The sequence below is a fragment of the Hyla sarda genome, unplaced genomic scaffold (assembly GCF_029499605.1).
Source record: "Hyla sarda isolate aHylSar1 unplaced genomic scaffold, aHylSar1.hap1 scaffold_919, whole genome shotgun sequence".
In the NCBI taxonomy this organism is placed as follows: domain Eukaryota; kingdom Metazoa; phylum Chordata; class Amphibia; order Anura; family Hylidae; genus Hyla; species Hyla sarda.
The window spans coordinates 123,435-143,816 of NW_026610948.1; the positions used below are offsets into that span (position 1 = coordinate 123,435).

A 20,382-nucleotide genomic window follows, 5' to 3' on the forward strand; every position below is an offset into this window, starting at 1 on the left:
AAAAAAAGGTGGAAATGGGTTTAAAAGTGATTTCGGCGGAGAAATATATATATATATATATATATATATATATATATATATATACGCGCACACACACACATATATATAAACGTATTCTCCGTTGAGATATTGCAGCCGCTGCTGTGTCCAGGCCCAGGAGCCTTAGCACTGTGCTGTGATGTCACTCAATACCACTGACATCACTAGGTGTAAACAACATCTCTCCTTTGCTGTGTATGTGACTATGGAGCTGTTTGGTGATGTCGTCTATTATGGCCTTCATAGAAGCAACAGGAGATTGTTGCATCCATCTAGAACCCTCAGAACTACAGTGCTATGATGTCACTCACTTCCACAGGCCTTGCAGAGTGTAAACAACAACAACCCAGCTTTGTTGTGTATGTAACCATAGGGATTTGTGATGTCACCTAGAACCTTCACAGCAGCGACAGCTTTATGAGGAGCATCAGCACTGCTCTGCCTGAGCAGAACCATCACCGCCATAGGTTGTCAAATAACCCGGATTTAACCCACACAGGTAAGTCCAATGGGGTGCAGGCATGTCCTCTATGCTTACAGCTTCCCGTGGGTGTTGGTTTGATACCGTTTGGGGACAGCCAAGGAGGCATCTGCAGGCAACAAAGGTAGGTGTGTGCTTGTGTGTGTGTTTCCTATGCAGATCCTAAGCCCAGTGTCACATGCAAGTAGGAGGAGTAAGAAGGGTTCCTGGCAAATCCGGGTTATGGATTGCATTTAAAAAGGCCCCGTGGGAGTGCAATGGGCCCCTGTCTTGCTGCTTAGCAATAATGGTATGGGTTTAGGTTCTGCTGTGTGTACTGGTGGTTGACTGCCCCCCAGCCCAGAGTGTGCATGGAAAATTGTCTGGCAGCCTCCCTGACAGCAAGCAGTGATAGTGCCCATGAAGGGGACCTTGTTGGGCCCGCCCCTTTCACGGTTATCGCTTCTCGGCCTTTTGGCTAAGATCAAGTGTAGTATCTGTTCTTATCAGTTTAATATCTGATACGTCCCCTATCTGGGGACCATATATTAAATGGATTTTTGAGAACGGGGGCCGATTTCGAAGCTTGCTTCCGTCGCCCTATGCATTGACCCGATATGGCAGTATCTTCGGGTACAGTGCACCACCCCCTTACAGGGTTAAAAAGAAAGATTCCTACTTTCATTGCTACCTGCTTGCTGGCTAGCCAGCTAGCCAGCCCTGTGGGCCTTGCTGCTGCTGCTGCAGCCAAAAAACAAAAGGTGGTGCTGCTGCTGCTTCTGCTGCTTCTGCTTCTGCTTGTGTCTGGCCGCTGTTGGAGCGTCCAGGCACAGGACTTCTGCTGCTGCTGACTAAATGGCCTCCTTAATTGGATCATTTGAGTAGCCAGCACACCTGTGCAGGTAGGGCATGACATGATAGGCAGCTGCCTTGATAGCGGGTGGGTGCTGAATGTTCCTAATTGACAAAATAAGATTAATGCTTATGAAGAAATATAAAATCTCATCCCTTCCCCAATATCGCGCCACACCCCTACCCCTTAATTCCCTGGTTGAACTTGATGGACATATGTCTTTTTTCGACCGTACTAACTATGTAACTATGTAACATAACATGGGGGGGGTCTCCTGGCTGTTCACACAGGTGTGTCATTGCTGTACATTGACCATGCATTGCTTCTGTGGTATTGCAAAGGCAAAGACAAATGCTTCCAGCCATCCATTGCACTAATGGATTGGTCATCAGCTGGCTGTCTATGTCCCGCATCAATATAGACCAAAGTACAGAGGGTTAGGCTATGCTATTGTGCACCTACCTGATGCATCAGAAGGTGCGAGGCCCTTGCTAAATTCTGTGCACAGACTTTGAGATCTATACTTTAGACTGTATCTAAACCTGCTCCAACATGGACTGACATTCTGGCCTACTTTCAGCCGATGCGACTTGTCTGTCGCTGAACAGTCGCTTTTTATGTATTCAGCACCTATGTATAATGTTGTAAAAATGCTCTAGAAGCTAAAGTCGCAGAAATGTCACACATATTTGGCCTGCAACTTTCTGTGCGACAAATTCAGACAGGAAAAATCAGTATAAATCCTTAGAAAATTATCCCCCAGTGTCTCCATCTGCTGGCGGTATTGAATAAGCATTGCTGCACTGATGGGGTATGCATTAGACGAAAAAAAAGAAGAAAAAGAAGAATAATACGCCCAGAAAAGAGGCGAAAAGGAGAAAAACGTAAAAAAACGTGAAAAAAAAGTAAGAGGAAGAGAAGGGAAAAAAAGGTGGAAATGGGTTTAAAAGTGATTTCGGCGGAGAAATATATATATATATATATATATATATATATATATATATATATATATACGCGCACACACACACATATATATAAACGTATTCTCCGTTGAGATATTGCAGCCGCTGCTGTGTCCAGGCCCAGGAGCCTTAGCACTGTGCTGTGATGTCACTCAATACCACTGACATCACTAGGTGTAAACAACATCTCTCCTTTGCTGTGTATGTGACTATGGAGCTGTTTGGTGATGTCGTCTATTATGGCCTTCATAGAAGCAACAGGAGATTGTTGCATCCATCTAGAACCCTCAGAACTACAGTGCTATGATGTCACTCACTTCCACAGGCCTTGCAGAGTGTAAACAACAACAACCCAGCTTTGTTGTGTATGTAACCATAGGGATTTGTGATGTCACCTAGAACCTTCACAGCAGCGACAGCTTTATGAGGAGCATCAGCACTGCTCTGCCTGAGCAGAACCATCACCGCCATAGGTTGTCAAATAACCCGGATTTAACCCACACAGGTAAGTCCAATGGGGTGCAGGCATGTCCTCTATGCTTACAGCTTCCCGTGGGTGTTGGTTTGATACCGTTTGGGGACAGCCAAGGAGGCATCTGCAGGCAACAAAGGTAGGTGTGTGCTTGTGTGTGTGTTTCCTATGCAGATCCTAAGCCCAGTGTCACATGCAAGTAGGAGGAGTAAGAAGGGTTCCTGGCAAATCCGGGTTATGGATTGCATTTAAAAAGGCCCCGTGGGAGTGCAATGGGCCCCTGTCTTGCTGCTTAGCAATAATGGTATGGGTTTAGGTTCTGCTGTGTGTACTGGTGGTTGACTGCCCCCCAGCCCAGAGTGTGCATGGAAAATTGTCTGGCAGCCTCCCTGACAGCAAGCAGTGATAGTGCCCATGAAGGGGACCTTGTTGGGCCCGCCCCTTTCACGGTTATCGCTTCTCGGCCTTTTGGCTAAGATCAAGTGTAGTATCTGTTCTTATCAGTTTAATATCTGATACGTCCCCTATCTGGGGACCATATATTAAATGGATTTTTGAGAACGGGGGCCGATTTCGAAGCTTGCTTCCGTCGCCCTATGCATTGACCCGATATGGCAGTATCTTCGGGTACAGTGCACCACCCCCTTACAGGGTTAAAAAGAAAGATTCCTACTTTCATTGCTACCTGCTTGCTGGCTAGCCAGCTAGCCAGCCCTGTGGGCCTTGCTGCTGCTGCTGCAGCCAAAAAACAAAAGGTGGTGCTGCTGCTGCTTCTGCTGCTTCTGCTTCTGCTTGTGTCTGGCCGCTGTTGGAGCGTCCAGGCACAGGACTTCTGCTGCTGCTGACTAAATGGCCTCCTTAATTGGATCATTTGAGTAGCCAGCACACCTGTGCAGGTAGGGCATGACATGATAGGCAGCTGCCTTGATAGCGGGTGGGTGCTGAATGTTCCTAATTGACAAAATAAGATTAATGCTTATGAAGAAATATAAAATCTCATCCCTTCCCCAATATCGCGCCACACCCCTACCCCTTAATTCCCTGGTTGAACTTGATGGACATATGTCTTTTTTCGACCGTACTAACTATGTAACTATGTAACATAACATGGGGGGGGTCTCCTGGCTGTTCACACAGGTGTGTCATTGCTGTACATTGACCATGCATTGCTTCTGTGGTATTGCAAAGGCAAAGACAAATGCTTCCAGCCATCCATTGCACTAATGGATTGGTCATCAGCTGGCTGTCTATGTCCCGCATCAATATAGACCAAAGTACAGAGGGTTAGGCTATGCTATTGTGCACCTACCTGATGCATCAGAAGGTGCGAGGCCCTTGCTAAATTCTGTGCACAGACTTTGAGATCTATACTTTAGACTGTATCTAAACCTGCTCCAACATGGACTGACATTCTGGCCTACTTTCAGCCGATGCGACTTGTCTGTCGCTGAACAGTCGCTTTTTATGTATTCAGCACCTATGTATAATGTTGTAAAAATGCTCTAGAAGCTAAAGTCGCAGAAATGTCACACATATTTGGCCTGCAACTTTCTGTGCGACAAATTCAGACAGGAAAAATCAGTATAAATCCTTAGAAAATTATCCCCCAGTGTCTCCATCTGCTGGCGGTATTGAATAAGCATTGCTGCACTGATGGGGTATGCATTAGACGAAAAAAAAGAAGAAAAAGAAGAATAATACGCCCAGAAAAGAGGCGAAAAGGAGAAAAACGTAAAAAAACGTGAAAAAAAAGTAAGAGGAAGAGAAGGGAAAAAAAGGTGGAAATGGGTTTAAAAGTGATTTCGGCGGAGAAATATATATATATATATATATATATATATATATATATATATATATATATACGCGCACACACACACATATATATAAACGTATTCTCCGTTGAGATATTGCAGCCGCTGCTGTGTCCAGGCCCAGGAGCCTTAGCACTGTGCTGTGATGTCACTCAATACCACTGACATCACTAGGTGTAAACAACATCTCTCCTTTGCTGTGTATGTGACTATGGAGCTGTTTGGTGATGTCGTCTATTATGGCCTTCATAGAAGCAACAGGAGATTGTTGCATCCATCTAGAACCCTCAGAACTACAGTGCTATGATGTCACTCACTTCCACAGGCCTTGCAGAGTGTAAACAACAACAACCCAGCTTTGTTGTGTATGTAACCATAGGGATTTGTGATGTCACCTAGAACCTTCACAGCAGCGACAGCTTTATGAGGAGCATCAGCACTGCTCTGCCTGAGCAGAACCATCACCGCCATAGGTTGTCAAATAACCCGGATTTAACCCACACAGGTAAGTCCAATGGGGTGCAGGCATGTCCTCTATGCTTACAGCTTCCCGTGGGTGTTGGTTTGATACCGTTTGGGGACAGCCAAGGAGGCATCTGCAGGCAACAAAGGTAGGTGTGTGCTTGTGTGTGTGTTTCCTATGCAGATCCTAAGCCCAGTGTCACATGCAAGTAGGAGGAGTAAGAAGGGTTCCTGGCAAATCCGGGTTATGGATTGCATTTAAAAAGGCCCCGTGGGAGTGCAATGGGCCCCTGTCTTGCTGCTTAGCAATAATGGTATGGGTTTAGGTTCTGCTGTGTGTACTGGTGGTTGACTGCCCCCCAGCCCAGAGTGTGCATGGAAAATTGTCTGGCAGCCTCCCTGACAGCAAGCAGTGATAGTGCCCATGAAGGGGACCTTGTTGGGCCCGCCCCTTTCACGGTTATCGCTTCTCGGCCTTTTGGCTAAGATCAAGTGTAGTATCTGTTCTTATCAGTTTTTCATGCCGGTGTACAGTAACGCCGGTATGGGGCTGGTGGGGATGGGTGCTGCATGGAGGATGCAGGTGTACCAGGGCTTTCCGGGGTTGGTTCTGAGGAATCAGCTCGACGGCTGCCCCGATGTGACCTGTTCCCTCCGGGTCTCGCCATGAGGCTGAGAGGGTCTAGAGCCGAGGTACTTTTGTGCCTCGGGGAGTGGTGACCCCGAGGTGCCAAAACTCACTGGGAGAATAGACTCACTGAGTTGAAGCACGGGCACCATAATCTCTTCACCTTGTGGCACTCACCTCTTGATTCCCGGCCTTCTGGCTAGGATCAGAGAAATTTTTTATAGATCCGGCCGGATGTCCGGGCAGTATATCTGCACACATTCACTTATTTATTTCTTTTTTGTCTCACTGTGTCACTTTTTGCGTGTTGTGTGTTCACAGGATTTGTCAGGATGCGGTAGCCCTTCTGGGTGTCCCTCCTGGCGGTCTAGGGGAGGTGTGTGTGGCCATTAGGTTCCGCACCTCCCTGCAAACACCCCGGGTACTCCTGCTTTGGCAGGGTACCTACCGTAATCGGCTCTGCGGGCAGATACCTTGGCTAACGCCAAGGGGGATGCCGGGAGCATTTGTGGTCCCCTAGTAGCTTCGGCGAAAAGGGACATCGAACCTGGAACCTCGCAGGTACCTTTTGGTCCGGAGGCGAAGGGTAAGGTTTGTTGGGGGGCCTCTCTCCTATCGGAGAGGGGCTTGCGATAGACCGCATCCTTTGTGCACGTTTTTTTTAGTGTAACACGTTTGCACTTTTTCTTGCACTTTGGGTGAATCGAAAGCACGTTCCTCGGCTTTAGATAAAAAAAAAAAAAAAAAAAAAAAATCTGTTCTTATCAGTTTAATATCTGATACGTCCCCTATCTGGGGACCATATATTAAATGGATTTTTGAGAACGGGGGCCGATTTCGAAGCTTGCTTCCGTCGCCCTATGCATTGACCCGATATGGCAGTATCTTCGGGTACAGTGCACCACCCCCTTACAGGGTTAAAAAGAAAGATTCCTACTTTCATTGCTACCTGCTTGCTGGCTAGCCAGCTAGCCAGCCCTGTGGGCCTTGCTGCTGCTGCTGCAGCCAAAAAACAAAAGGTGGTGCTGCTGCTGCTTCTGCTGCTTCTGCTTCTGCTTGTGTCTGGCCGCTGTTGGAGCGTCCAGGCACAGGACTTCTGCTGCTGCTGACTAAATGGCCTCCTTAATTGGATCATTTGAGTAGCCAGCACACCTGTGCAGGTAGGGCATGACATGATAGGCAGCTGCCTTGATAGCGGGTGGGTGCTGAATGTTCCTAATTGACAAAATAAGATTAATGCTTATGAAGAAATATAAAATCTCATCCCTTCCCCAATATCGCGCCACACCCCTACCCCTTAATTCCCTGGTTGAACTTGATGGACATATGTCTTTTTTCGACCGTACTAACTATGTAACTATGTAACATAACATGGGGGGGGTCTCCTGGCTGTTCACACAGGTGTGTCATTGCTGTACATTGACCATGCATTGCTTCTGTGGTATTGCAAAGGCAAAGACAAATGCTTCCAGCCATCCATTGCACTAATGGATTGGTCATCAGCTGGCTGTCTATGTCCCGCATCAATATAGACCAAAGTACAGAGGGTTAGGCTATGCTATTGTGCACCTACCTGATGCATCAGAAGGTGCGAGGCCCTTGCTAAATTCTGTGCACAGACTTTGAGATCTATACTTTAGACTGTATCTAAACCTGCTCCAACATGGACTGACATTCTGGCCTACTTTCAGCCGATGCGACTTGTCTGTCGCTGAACAGTCGCTTTTTATGTATTCAGCACCTATGTATAATGTTGTAAAAATGCTCTAGAAGCTAAAGTCGCAGAAATGTCACACATATTTGGCCTGCAACTTTCTGTGCGACAAATTCAGACAGGAAAAATCAGTATAAATCCTTAGAAAATTATCCCCCAGTGTCTCCATCTGCTGGCGGTATTGAATAAGCATTGCTGCACTGATGGGGTATGCATTAGACGAAAAAAAAGAAGAAAAAGAAGAATAATACGCCCAGAAAAGAGGCGAAAAGGAGAAAAACGTAAAAAAACGTGAAAAAAAAGTAAGAGGAAGAGAAGGGAAAAAAAGGTGGAAATGGGTTTAAAAGTGATTTCGGCGGAGAAATATATATATATATATATATATATATATATATATACGCGCACACACACACATATATATAAACGTATTCTCCGTTGAGATATTGCAGCCGCTGCTGTGTCCAGGCCCAGGAGCCTTAGCACTGTGCTGTGATGTCACTCAATACCACTGACATCACTAGGTGTAAACAACATCTCTCCTTTGCTGTGTATGTGACTATGGAGCTGTTTGGTGATGTCGTCTATTATGGCCTTCATAGAAGCAACAGGAGATTGTTGCATCCATCTAGAACCCTCAGAACTACAGTGCTATGATGTCACTCACTTCCACAGGCCTTGCAGAGTGTAAACAACAACAACCCAGCTTTGTTGTGTATGTAACCATAGGGATTTGTGATGTCACCTAGAACCTTCACAGCAGCGACAGCTTTATGAGGAGCATCAGCACTGCTCTGCCTGAGCAGAACCATCACCGCCATAGGTTGTCAAATAACCCGGATTTAACCCACACAGGTAAGTCCAATGGGGTGCAGGCATGTCCTCTATGCTTACAGCTTCCCGTGGGTGTTGGTTTGATACCGTTTGGGGACAGCCAAGGAGGCATCTGCAGGCAACAAAGGTAGGTGTGTGCTTGTGTGTGTGTTTCCTATGCAGATCCTAAGCCCAGTGTCACATGCAAGTAGGAGGAGTAAGAAGGGTTCCTGGCAAATCCGGGTTATGGATTGCATTTAAAAAGGCCCCGAGGGAGTGCAATGGGCCCCTGTCTTGCTGCTTAGCAATAATGGTATGGGTTTAGGTTCTGCTGTGTGTACTGGTGGTTGACTGCCCCCCAGCCCAGAGTGTGCATGGAAAATTGTCTGGCAGCCTCCCTGACAGCAAGCAGTGATAGTGCCCATGAAGGGGACCTTGTTGGGCCCGCCCCTTTCACGGTTATCGCTTCTCGGCCTTTTGGCTAAGATCAAGTGTAGTATCTGTTCTTATCAGTTTAATATCTGATACGTCCCCTATCTGGGGACCATATATTAAATGGATTTTTGAGAACGGGGGCCGATTTCGAAGCTTGCTTCCGTCGCCCTATGCATTGACCCGATATGGCAGTATCTTCGGGTACAGTGCACCACCCCCTTACAGGGTTAAAAAGAAAGATTCCTACTTTCATTGCTACCTGCTTGCTGGCTAGCCAGCTAGCCAGCCCTGTGGGCCTTGCTGCTGCTGCTGCAGCCAAAAAACAAAAGGTGGTGCTGCTGCTGCTTCTGCTGCTTCTGCTTCTGCTTGTGTCTGGCCGCTGTTGGAGCGTCCAGGCACAGGACTTCTGCTGCTGCTGACTAAATGGCCTCCTTAATTGGATCATTTGAGTAGCCAGCACACCTGTGCAGGTAGGGCATGACATGATAGGCAGCTGCCTTGATAGCGGGTGGGTGCTGAATGTTCCTAATTGACAAAATAAGATTAATGCTTATGAAGAAATATAAAATCTCATCCCTTCCCCAATATCGCGCCACACCCCTACCCCTTAATTCCCTGGTTGAACTTGATGGACATATGTCTTTTTTCGACCGTACTAACTATGTAACTATGTAACATAACATGGGGGGGGTCTCCTGGCTGTTCACACAGGTGTGTCATTGCTGTACATTGACCATGCATTGCTTCTGTGGTATTGCAAAGGCAAAGACAAATGCTTCCAGCCATCCATTGCACTAATGGATTGGTCATCAGCTGGCTGTCTATGTCCCGCATCAATATAGACCAAAGTACAGAGGGTTAGGCTATGCTATTGTGCACCTACCTGATGCATCAGAAGGTGCGAGGCCCTTGCTAAATTCTGTGCACAGACTTTGAGATCTATACTTTAGACTGTATCTAAACCTGCTCCAACATGGACTGACATTCTGGCCTACTTTCAGCCGATGCGACTTGTCTGTCGCTGAACAGTCGCTTTTTATGTATTCAGCACCTATGTATAATGTTGTAAAAATGCTCTAGAAGCTAAAGTCGCAGAAATGTCACACATATTTGGCCTGCAACTTTCTGTGCGACAAATTCAGACAGGAAAAATCAGTATAAATCCTTAGAAAATTATCCCCCAGTGTCTCCATCTGCTGGCGGTATTGAATAAGCATTGCTGCACTGATGGGGTATGCATTAGACGAAAAAAAAGAAGAAAAAGAAGAATAATACGCCCAGAAAAGAGGCGAAAAGGAGAAAAACGTAAAAAAACGTGAAAAAAAAGTAAGAGGAAGAGAAGGGAAAAAAAGGTGGAAATGGGTTTAAAAGTGATTTCGGCGGAGAAATATATATATATATATATATATATATATATATATATATATACGCGCACACACACACATATATATAAACGTATTCTCCGTTGAGATATTGCAGCCGCTGCTGTGTCCAGGCCCAGGAGCCTTAGCACTGTGCTGTGATGTCACTCAATACCACTGACATCACTAGGTGTAAACAACATCTCTCCTTTGCTGTGTATGTGACTATGGAGCTGTTTGGTGATGTCGTCTATTATGGCCTTCATAGAAGCAACAGGAGATTGTTGCATCCATCTAGAACCCTCAGAACTACAGTGCTATGATGTCACTCACTTCCACAGGCCTTGCAGAGTGTAAACAACAACAACCCAGCTTTGTTGTGTATGTAACCATAGGGATTTGTGATGTCACCTAGAACCTTCACAGCAGCGACAGCTTTATGAGGAGCATCAGCACTGCTCTGCCTGAGCAGAACCATCACCGCCATAGGTTGTCAAATAACCCGGATTTAACCCACACAGGTAAGTCCAATGGGGTGCAGGCATGTCCTCTATGCTTACAGCTTCCCGTGGGTGTTGGTTTGATACCGTTTGGGGACAGCCAAGGAGGCATCTGCAGGCAACAAAGGTAGGTGTGTGCTTGTGTGTGTGTTTCCTATGCAGATCCTAAGCCCAGTGTCACATGCAAGTAGGAGGAGTAAGAAGGGTTCCTGGCAAATCCGGGTTATGGATTGCATTTAAAAAGGCCCCGTGGGAGTGCAATGGGCCCCTGTCTTGCTGCTTAGCAATAATGGTATGGGTTTAGGTTCTGCTGTGTGTACTGGTGGTTGACTGCCCCCCAGCCCAGAGTGTGCATGGAAAATTGTCTGGCAGCCTCCCTGACAGCAAGCAGTGATAGTGCCCATGAAGGGGACCTTGTTGGGCCCGCCCCTTTCACGGTTATCGCTTCTCGGCCTTTTGGCTAAGATCAAGTGTAGTATCTGTTCTTATCAGTTTAATATCTGATACGTCCCCTATCTGGGGACCATATATTAAATGGATTTTTGAGAACGGGGGCCGATTTCGAAGCTTGCTTCCGTCGCCCTATGCATTGACCCGATATGGCAGTATCTTCGGGTACAGTGCACCACCCCCTTACAGGGTTAAAAAGAAAGATTCCTACTTTCATTGCTACCTGCTTGCTGGCTAGCCAGCTAGCCAGCCCTGTGGGCCTTGCTGCTGCTGCTGCAGCCAAAAAACAAAAGGTGGTGCTGCTGCTGCTTCTGCTGCTTCTGCTTCTGCTTGTGTCTGGCCGCTGTTGGAGCGTCCAGGCACAGGACTTCTGCTGCTGCTGACTAAATGGCCTCCTTAATTGGATCATTTGAGTAGCCAGCACACCTGTGCAGGTAGGGCATGACATGATAGGCAGCTGCCTTGATAGCGGGTGGGTGCTGAATGTTCCTAATTGACAAAATAAGATTAATGCTTATGAAGAAATATAAAATCTCATCCCTTCCCCAATATCGCGCCACACCCCTACCCCTTAATTCCCTGGTTGAACTTGATGGACATATGTCTTTTTTCGACCGTACTAACTATGTAACTATGTAACATAACATGGGGGGGGTCTCCTGGCTGTTCACACAGGTGTGTCATTGCTGTACATTGACCATGCATTGCTTCTGTGGTATTGCAAAGGCAAAGACAAATGCTTCCAGCCATCCATTGCACTAATGGATTGGTCATCAGCTGGCTGTCTATGTCCCGCATCAATATAGACCAAAGTACAGAGGGTTAGGCTATGCTATTGTGCACCTACCTGATGCATCAGAAGGTGCGAGGCCCTTGCTAAATTCTGTGCACAGACTTTGAGATCTATACTTTAGACTGTATCTAAACCTGCTCCAACATGGACTGACATTCTGGCCTACTTTCAGCCGATGCGACTTGTCTGTCGCTGAACAGTCGCTTTTTATGTATTCAGCACCTATGTATAATGTTGTAAAAATGCTCTAGAAGCTAAAGTCGCAGAAATGTCACACATATTTGGCCTGCAACTTTCTGTGCGACAAATTCAGACAGGAAAAATCAGTATAAATCCTTAGAAAATTATCCCCCAGTGTCTCCATCTGCTGGCGGTATTGAATAAGCATTGCTGCACTGATGGGGTATGCATTAGACGAAAAAAAAGAAGAAAAAGAAGAATAATACGCCCAGAAAAGAGGCGAAAAGGAGAAAAACGTAAAAAAACGTGAAAAAAAAGTAAGAGGAAGAGAAGGGAAAAAAAGGTGGAAATGGGTTTAAAAGTGATTTCGGCGGAGAAATATATATATATATATATATATATATATATATATATATATATATATACGCGCACACACACACATATATATAAACGTATTCTCCGTTGAGATATTGCAGCCGCTGCTGTGTCCAGGCCCAGGAGCCTTAGCACTGTGCTGTGATGTCACTCAATACCACTGACATCACTAGGTGTAAACAACATCTCTCCTTTGCTGTGTATGTGACTATGGAGCTGTTTGGTGATGTCGTCTATTATGGCCTTCATAGAAGCAACAGGAGATTGTTGCATCCATCTAGAACCCTCAGAACTACAGTGCTATGATGTCACTCACTTCCACAGGCCTTGCAGAGTGTAAACAACAACAACCCAGCTTTGTTGTGTATGTAACCATAGGGATTTGTGATGTCACCTAGAACCTTCACAGCAGCGACAGCTTTATGAGGAGCATCAGCACTGCTCTGCCTGAGCAGAACCATCACCGCCATAGGTTGTCAAATAACCCGGATTTAACCCACACAGGTAAGTCCAATGGGGTGCAGGCATGTCCTCTATGCTTACAGCTTCCCGTGGGTGTTGGTTTGATACCGTTTGGGGACAGCCAAGGAGGCATCTGCAGGCAACAAAGGTAGGTGTGTGCTTGTGTGTGTGTTTCCTATGCAGATCCTAAGCCCAGTGTCACATGCAAGTAGGAGGAGTAAGAAGGGTTCCTGGCAAATCCGGGTTATGGATTGCATTTAAAAAGGCCCCGTGGGAGTGCAATGGGCCCCTGTCTTGCTGCTTAGCAATAATGGTATGGGTTTAGGTTCTGCTGTGTGTACTGGTGGTTGACTGCCCCCCAGCCCAGAGTGTGCATGGAAAATTGTCTGGCAGCCTCCCTGACAGCAAGCAGTGATAGTGCCCATGAAGGGGACCTTGTTGGGCCCGCCCCTTTCACGGTTATCGCTTCTCGGCCTTTTGGCTAAGATCAAGTGTAGTATCTGTTCTTATCAGTTTAATATCTGATACGTCCCCTATCTGGGGACCATATATTAAATGGATTTTTGAGAACGGGGGCCGATTTCGAAGCTTGCTTCCGTCGCCCTATGCATTGACCCGATATGGCAGTATCTTCGGGTACAGTGCACCACCCCCTTACAGGGTTAAAAAGAAAGATTCCTACTTTCATTGCTACCTGCTTGCTGGCTAAGCCAGCTAGCCAGCCCTGTGGGCCTTGCTGCTGCTGCTGCAGCCAAAAAACAAAAGGTGGTGCTGCTGCTGCTTCTGCTGCTTCTGCTTCTGCTTGTGTCTGGCCGCTGTTGGAGCGTCCAGGCACAGGACTTCTGCTGCTGCTGACTAAATGGCCTCCTTAATTGGATCATTTGAGTAGCCAGCACACCTGTGCAGGTAGGGCATGACATGATAGGCAGCTGCCTTGATAGCGGGTGGGTGCTGAATGTTCCTAATTGACAAAATAAGATTAATGCTTATGAAGAAATATAAAATCTCATCCCTTCCCCAATATCGCGCCACACCCCTACCCCTTAATTCCCTGGTTGAACTTGATGGACATATGTCTTTTTTCGACCGTACTAACTATGTAACTATGTAACATAACATGGGGGGGGTCTCCTGGCTGTTCACACAGGTGTGTCATTGCTGTACATTGACCATGCATTGCTTCTGTGGTATTGCAAAGGCAAAGACAAATGCTTCCAGCCATCCATTGCACTAATGGATTGGTCATCAGCTGGCTGTCTATGTCCCGCATCAATATAGACCAAAGTACAGAGGGTTAGGCTATGCTATTGTGCACCTACCTGATGCATCAGAAGGTGCGAGGCCCTTGCTAAATTCTGTGCACAGACTTTGAGATCTATACTTTAGACTGTATCTAAACCTGCTCCAACATGGACTGACATTCTGGCCTACTTTCAGCCGATGCGACTTGTCTGTCGCTGAACAGTCGCTTTTTATGTATTCAGCACCTATGTATAATGTTGTAAAAATGCTCTAGAAGCTAAAGTCGCAGAAATGTCACACATATTTGGCCTGCAACTTTCTGTGCGACAAATTCAGACAGGAAAAATCAGTATAAATCCTTAGAAAATTATCCCCCAGTGTCTCCATCTGCTGGCGGTATTGAATAAGCATTGCTGCACTGATGGGGTATGCATTAGACGAAAAAAAAGAAGAAAAAGAAGAATAATACGCCCAGAAAAGAGGCGAAAAGGAGAAAAACGTAAAAAAACGTGAAAAAAAAGTAAGAGGAAGAGAAGGGAAAAAAAGGTGGAAATGGGTTTAAAAGTGATTTCGGCGGAGAAATATATATATATATATATATATATATATATATATATATATATATACGCGCACACACACACATATATATAAACGTATTCTCCGTTGAGATATTGCAGCCGCTGCTGTGTCCAGGCCCAGGAGCCTTAGCACTGTGCTGTGATGTCACTCAATACCACTGACATCACTAGGTGTAAACAACATCTCTCCTTTGCTGTGTATGTGACTATGGAGCTGTTTGGTGATGTCGTCTATTATGGCCTTCATAGAAGCAACAGGAGATTGTTGCATCCATCTAGAACCCTCAGAACTACAGTGCTATGATGTCACTCACTTCCACAGGCCTTGCAGAGTGTAAACAACAACAACCCAGCTTTGTTGTGTATGTAACCATAGGGATTTGTGATGTCACCTAGAACCTTCACAGCAGCGACAGCTTTATGAGGAGCATCAGCACTGCTCTGCCTGAGCAGAACCATCACCGCCATAGGTTGTCAAATAACCCGGATTTAACCCACACAGGTAAGTCCAATGGGGTGCAGGCATGTCCTCTATGCTTACAGCTTCCCGTGGGTGTTGGTTTGATACCGTTTGGGGACAGCCAAGGAGGCATCTGCAGGCAACAAAGGTAGGTGTGTGCTTGTGTGTGTGTTTCCTATGCAGATCCTAAGCCCAGTGTCACATGCAAGTAGGAGGAGTAAGAAGGGTTCCTGGCAAATCCGGGTTATGGATTGCATTTAAAAAGGCCCCGTGGGAGTGCAATGGGCCCCTGTCTTGCTGCTTAGCAATAATGGTATGGGTTTAGGTTCTGCTGTGTGTACTGGTGGTTGACTGCCCCCCAGCCCAGAGTGTGCATGGAAAATTGTCTGGCAGCCTCCCTGACAGCAAGCAGTGATAGTGCCCATGAAGGGGACCTTGTTGGGCCCGCCCCTTTCACGGTTATCGCTTCTCGGCCTTTTGGCTAAGATCAAGTGTAGTATCTGTTCTTATCAGTTTAATATCTGATACGTCCCCTATCTGGGGACCATATATTAAATGGATTTTTGAGAACGGGGGCCGATTTCGAAGCTTGCTTCCGTCGCCCTATGCATTGACCCGATATGGCAGTATCTTCGGGTACAGTGCACCACCCCCTTACAGGGTTAAAAAGAAAGATTCCTACTTTCATTGCTACCTGCTTGCTGGCTAGCCAGCTAGCCAGCCCTGTGGGCCTTGCTGCTGCTGCTGCAGCCAAAAAACAAAAGGTGGTGCTGCTGCTGCTTCTGCTGCTTCTGCTTCTGCTTGTGTCTGGCCGCTGTTGGAGCGTCCAGGCACAGGACTTCTGCTGCTGCTGACTAAATGGCCTCCTTAATTGGATCATTTGAGTAGCCAGCACACCTGTGCAGGTAGGGCATGACATGATAGGCAGCTGCCTTGATAGCGGGTGGGTGCTGAATGTTCCTAATTGACAAAATAAGATTAATGCTTATGAAGAAATATAAAATCTCATCCCTTCCCCAATATCGCGCCACACCCCTACCCCTTAATTCCCTGGTTGAACTTGATGGACATATGTCTTTTTTCGACCGTACTAACTATGTAACTATGTAACATAACATGGGGGGGGTCTCCTGGCTGTTCACACAGGTGTGTCATTGCTGTACATTGACCATGCATTGCTTCTGTGGTATTGCAAAGGCAAAGACAAATGCTTCCAGCCATCCATTGCACTAATGGATTGGTCATCAGCTGGCTGTCTATGTCCCGCATCAATATAGACCAAAGTACAGAGGGTTAGGCTATGCTATTGTGCACCTACCTGATGCATCAGAAGGTGCGAGGCCCTTGCTAAATTCTGTGCACAGACTTTGAGATCTATACTTTAGACTGTATCTAAACCTGCTCCAACATGGACTGACATTCTGGCCTACTTTCAGCCGATGCGACTTGTCTGTCGCTGAACAGTCGCTTTTTATGTATTCAGCACCTATGTATAATGTTGTAAAAATGCTCTAGAAGCTAAAGTCGCAGAAATGTCACACATATTTGGCCTGCAACTTTCTGTGCGACAAATTCAGACAGGAAAAATCAGTATAAATCCTTAGAAAATTATCCCCCAGTGTCTCCATCTGCTGGCGGTATTGAATAAGCATTGCTGCACTGATGGGGTATGCATTAGACGAAAAAAAAGAAGAAAAAGAAGAATAATACGCCCAGAAAAGAGGCGAAAAGGAGAAAAACGTAAAAAAACGTGAAAAAAAAGTAAGAGGAAGAGAAGGGAAAAAAAGGTGGAAATGGGTTTAAAAGTGATTTCGGCGGAGAAATATATATATATATATATATATATATATATATATATATATATACGCGCACACACACACATATATATAAACGTATTCTCCGTTGAGATATTGCAGCCGCTGCTGTGTCCAGGCCCAGGAGCCTTAGCACTGTGCTGTGATGTCACTCAATACCACTGACATCACTAGGTGTAAACAACATCTCTCCTTTGCTGTGTATGTGACTATGGAGCTGTTTGGTGATGTCGTCTATTATGGCCTTCATAGAAGCAACAGGAGATTGTTGCATCCATCTAGAACCCTCAGAACTACAGTGCTATGATGTCACTCACTTCCACAGGCCTTGCAGAGTGTAAACAACAACAACCCAGCTTTGTTGTGTATGTAACCATAGGGATTTGTGATGTCACCTAGAACCTTCACAGCAGCGACAGCTTTATGAGGAGCATCAGCACTGCTCTGCCTGAGCAGAACCATCACCGCCATAGGTTGTCAAATAACCCGGATTTAACCCACACAGGTAAGTCCAATGGGGTGCAGGCATGTCCTCTATGCTTACAGCTTCCCGTGGGTGTTGGTTTGATACCGTTTGGGGACAGCCAAGGAGGCATCTGCAGGCAACAAAGGTAGGTGTGTGCTTGTGTGTGTGTTTCCTATGCAGATCCTAAGCCCAGTGTCACATGCAAGTAGGAGGAGTAAGAAGGGTTCCTGGCAAATCCGGGTTATGGATTGCATTTAAAAAGGCCCCGTGGGAGTGCAATGGGCCCCTGTCTTGCTGCTTAGCAATAATGGTATGGGTTTAGGTTCTGCTGTGTGTACTGGTGGTTGACTGCCCCCCAGCCCAGAGTGTGCATGGAAAATTGTCTGGCAGCCTCCCTGACAGCAAGCAGTGATAGTGCCCATGAAGGGGACCTTGTTGGGCCCGCCCCTTTCACGGTTATCGCTTCTCGGCCTTTTGGCTAAGATCAAGTGTAGTATCTGTTCTTATCAGTTTAATATCTGATACGTCCCCTATCTGGGGACCATATATTAAATGGATTTTTGAGAACGGGGGCCGATTTCGAAGCTTGCTTCCGTCGCCCTATGCATTGACCCGATATGGCAGTATCTTCGGGTACAGTGCACCACCCCCTTACAGGGTTAAAAAGAAAGATTCCTACTTTCATTGCTACCTGCTTGCTGGCTAGCCAGCTAGCCAGCCCTGTGGGCCTTGCTGCTGCTGCTGCAGCCAAAAAACAAAAGGTGGTGCTGCTGCTGCTTCTGCTGCTTCTGCTTCTGCTTATGTCTGGCCGCTGTTGGAGCGTCCAGGCACAGGACTTCTGCTGCTGCTGACTAAATGGCCTCCTTAATTGGATCATTTGAGTAGCCAGCACACCTGTGCAGGTAGGGCATGACATGATAGGCAGCTGCCTTGATAGCGGGTGGGTGCTGAATGTTCCTAATTGACAAAATAAGATTAATGCTTATGAAGAAATATAAAATCTCATCCCTTCCCCAATATCGCGCCACACCCCTACCCCTTAATTCCCTGGTTGAACTTGATGGACATATGTCTTTTTTCGACCGTACTAACTATGTAACTATGTAACATAACATGGGGGGGGTCTCCTGGCTGTTCACACAGGTGTGTCATTGCTGTACATTGACCATGCATTGCTTCTGTGGTATTGCAAAGGCAAAGACAAATGCTTCCAGCCATCCATTGCACTAATGGATTGGTCATCAGCTGGCTGTCTATGTCCCGCATCAATATAGACCAAAGTACAGAGGGTTAGGCTATGCTATTGTGCACCTACCTGATGCATCAGAAGGTGCGAGGCCCTTGCTAAATTCTGTGCACAGACTTTGAGATCTATACTTTAGACTGTATCTAAACCTGCTCCAACATGGACTGACATTCTGGCCTACTTTCAGCCGATGCGACTTGTCTGTCGCTGAACAGTCGCTTTTTATGTATTCAGCACCTATGTATAATGTTGTAAAAATGCTCTAGAAGCTAAAGTCGCAGAAATGTCACACATATTTGGCCTGCAACTTTCTGTGCGACAAATTCAGACAGGAAAAATCAGTATAAATCCTTAGAAAATTATCCCCCAGTGTCTCCATCTGCTGGCGGTATTGAATAAGCATTGCTGCACTGATGGGGTATGCATTAGACGAAAAAAAAGAAGAAAAAGAAGAATAATACGCCCAGAAAAGAGGCGAAAAGGAGAAAAACGTAAAAAAACGTGAAAAAAAAGTAAGAGGAAGAGAAGGGAAAAAAAGGTGGAAATGGGTTTAAAAGTGATTTCGGCGGAGAAATATATATACACACACATATATATAAACGTATTCTCCGTTGAGATATTGCAGCCGCTGCTGTGTCCAGGCCCAGGAGCCTTAGCACTGTGCTGTGATGTCACTCAATACCACTGACATCACTAGGTGTAAACAACATCTCTCCTTTGCTGTGTATGTGACTATGGAGCTGTTTGGTGATGTCGTCTATTATGGCCTTCATAGAAGCAACAGGAGATTGTTGCATCCATCTAGAACCCTCAGAACTACAGTGCTATGATGTCACTCACTTCCACAGGCCTTGCAGAGTGTAAACAACAACAACCCAGCTTTGTTGTGTATGTAACCATAGGGATTTGTGATGTCACCTAGAACCTTCACAGCAGCGACAGCTTTATGAGGAGCATCAGCACTGCTCTGCCTGAGCAGAACCATCACCGCCATAGGTTGTCAAATAACCCGGATTTAACCCACACAGGTAAGTCCAATGGGGTGCAGGCATGTCCTCTATGCTTACAGCTTCCCGTGGGTGTTGGTTTGATACCGTTTGGGGACAGCCAAGGAGGCATCTGCAGGCAACAAAGGTAGGTGTGTGCTTGTGTGTGTGTTTCCTATGCAGATCCTAAGCCCAGTGTCACATGCAAGTAGGAGGAGTAAGAAGGGTTCCTGGCAAATCCGGGTTATGGATTGCATTTAAAAAGGCCCCGTGGGAGTGCAATGGGCCCCTGTCTTGCTGCTTAGCAATAATGGTATGGGTTTAGGTTCTGCTGTGTGTACTGGTGGTTGACTGCCCCCCAGCCCAGAGTGTGCATGGAAAATTGTCTGGCAGCCTCCCTGACAGCAAGCAGTGATAGTGCCCATGAAGGGGACCTTGTTGGGCCCGCCCCTTTCACGGTTATCGCTTCTCGGCCTTTTGGCTAAGATCAAGTGTAGTATCTGTTCTTATCAGTTTAATATCTGATACGTCCCCTATCTGGGGACCATATATTAAATGGATTTTTGAGAACGGGGGCCGATTTCGAAGCTTGCTTCCGTCGCCCTATGCATTGACCCGATATGGCAGTATCTTCGGGTACAGTGCACCACCCCCTTACAGGGTTAAAAAGAAAGATTCCTACTTTCATTGCTACCTGCTTGCTGGCTAGCCAGCTAGCCAGCCCTGTGGGCCTTGCTGCTGCTGCTGCAGCCAAAAAACAAAAGGTGGTGCTGCTGCTGCTTCTGCTGCTTCTGCTTCTGCTTGTGTCTGGCCGCTGTTGGAG

At 46.4% G+C, this 20,382-nt stretch overlaps 9 non-coding genes and 1 pseudogene across 9 annotated transcripts; all 10 read left to right on the top strand.

Annotated features, from left to right (window-relative positions):
- Positions 1-957: 957 nt before the first annotated feature.
- On the top strand, positions 958-1,148 carry LOC130349622 (U2 spliceosomal RNA). The gene has a single exon (XR_008886910.1). It is a non-coding gene; the product is annotated as a U2 spliceosomal RNA (small nuclear RNA).
- Positions 1,149-3,238: 2,090 nt separating this feature from the next.
- LOC130349623 (U2 spliceosomal RNA) lies at positions 3,239-3,429 on the top strand. Its single transcript, XR_008886911.1, has one exon. It is a non-coding gene; the product is annotated as a U2 spliceosomal RNA (small nuclear RNA).
- Positions 3,430-5,521: 2,092 nt separating this feature from the next.
- On the top strand, positions 5,522-5,631 carry LOC130349572 (U2 spliceosomal RNA; annotated as a pseudogene).
- A 773-nt stretch (positions 5,632-6,404) lies between these two features.
- On the top strand, positions 6,405-6,594 carry LOC130349571 (U2 spliceosomal RNA). Its single transcript, XR_008886866.1, has one exon. It is a non-coding gene; the product is annotated as a U2 spliceosomal RNA (small nuclear RNA).
- A 2,078-nt stretch (positions 6,595-8,672) lies between these two features.
- On the top strand, positions 8,673-8,863 carry LOC130349624 (U2 spliceosomal RNA). Its single transcript, XR_008886912.1, has one exon. It is a non-coding gene; the product is annotated as a U2 spliceosomal RNA (small nuclear RNA).
- A 2,084-nt stretch (positions 8,864-10,947) lies between these two features.
- On the top strand, positions 10,948-11,138 carry LOC130349625 (U2 spliceosomal RNA). Its single transcript, XR_008886913.1, has one exon. It is a non-coding gene; the product is annotated as a U2 spliceosomal RNA (small nuclear RNA).
- A 2,090-nt stretch (positions 11,139-13,228) lies between these two features.
- LOC130349626 (U2 spliceosomal RNA) lies at positions 13,229-13,419 on the top strand. Its single transcript, XR_008886914.1, has one exon. It is a non-coding gene; the product is annotated as a U2 spliceosomal RNA (small nuclear RNA).
- A 2,089-nt stretch (positions 13,420-15,508) lies between these two features.
- Positions 15,509-15,699, top strand: LOC130349560 (U2 spliceosomal RNA). The gene has a single exon (XR_008886856.1). It is a non-coding gene; the product is annotated as a U2 spliceosomal RNA (small nuclear RNA).
- Positions 15,700-17,785: 2,086 nt separating this feature from the next.
- On the top strand, positions 17,786-17,976 carry LOC130349561 (U2 spliceosomal RNA). Its single transcript, XR_008886857.1, has one exon. It is a non-coding gene; the product is annotated as a U2 spliceosomal RNA (small nuclear RNA).
- A 2,044-nt stretch (positions 17,977-20,020) lies between these two features.
- On the top strand, positions 20,021-20,211 carry LOC130349562 (U2 spliceosomal RNA). Its single transcript, XR_008886858.1, has one exon. It is a non-coding gene; the product is annotated as a U2 spliceosomal RNA (small nuclear RNA).
- Positions 20,212-20,382: the final 171 nt, after the last annotated feature.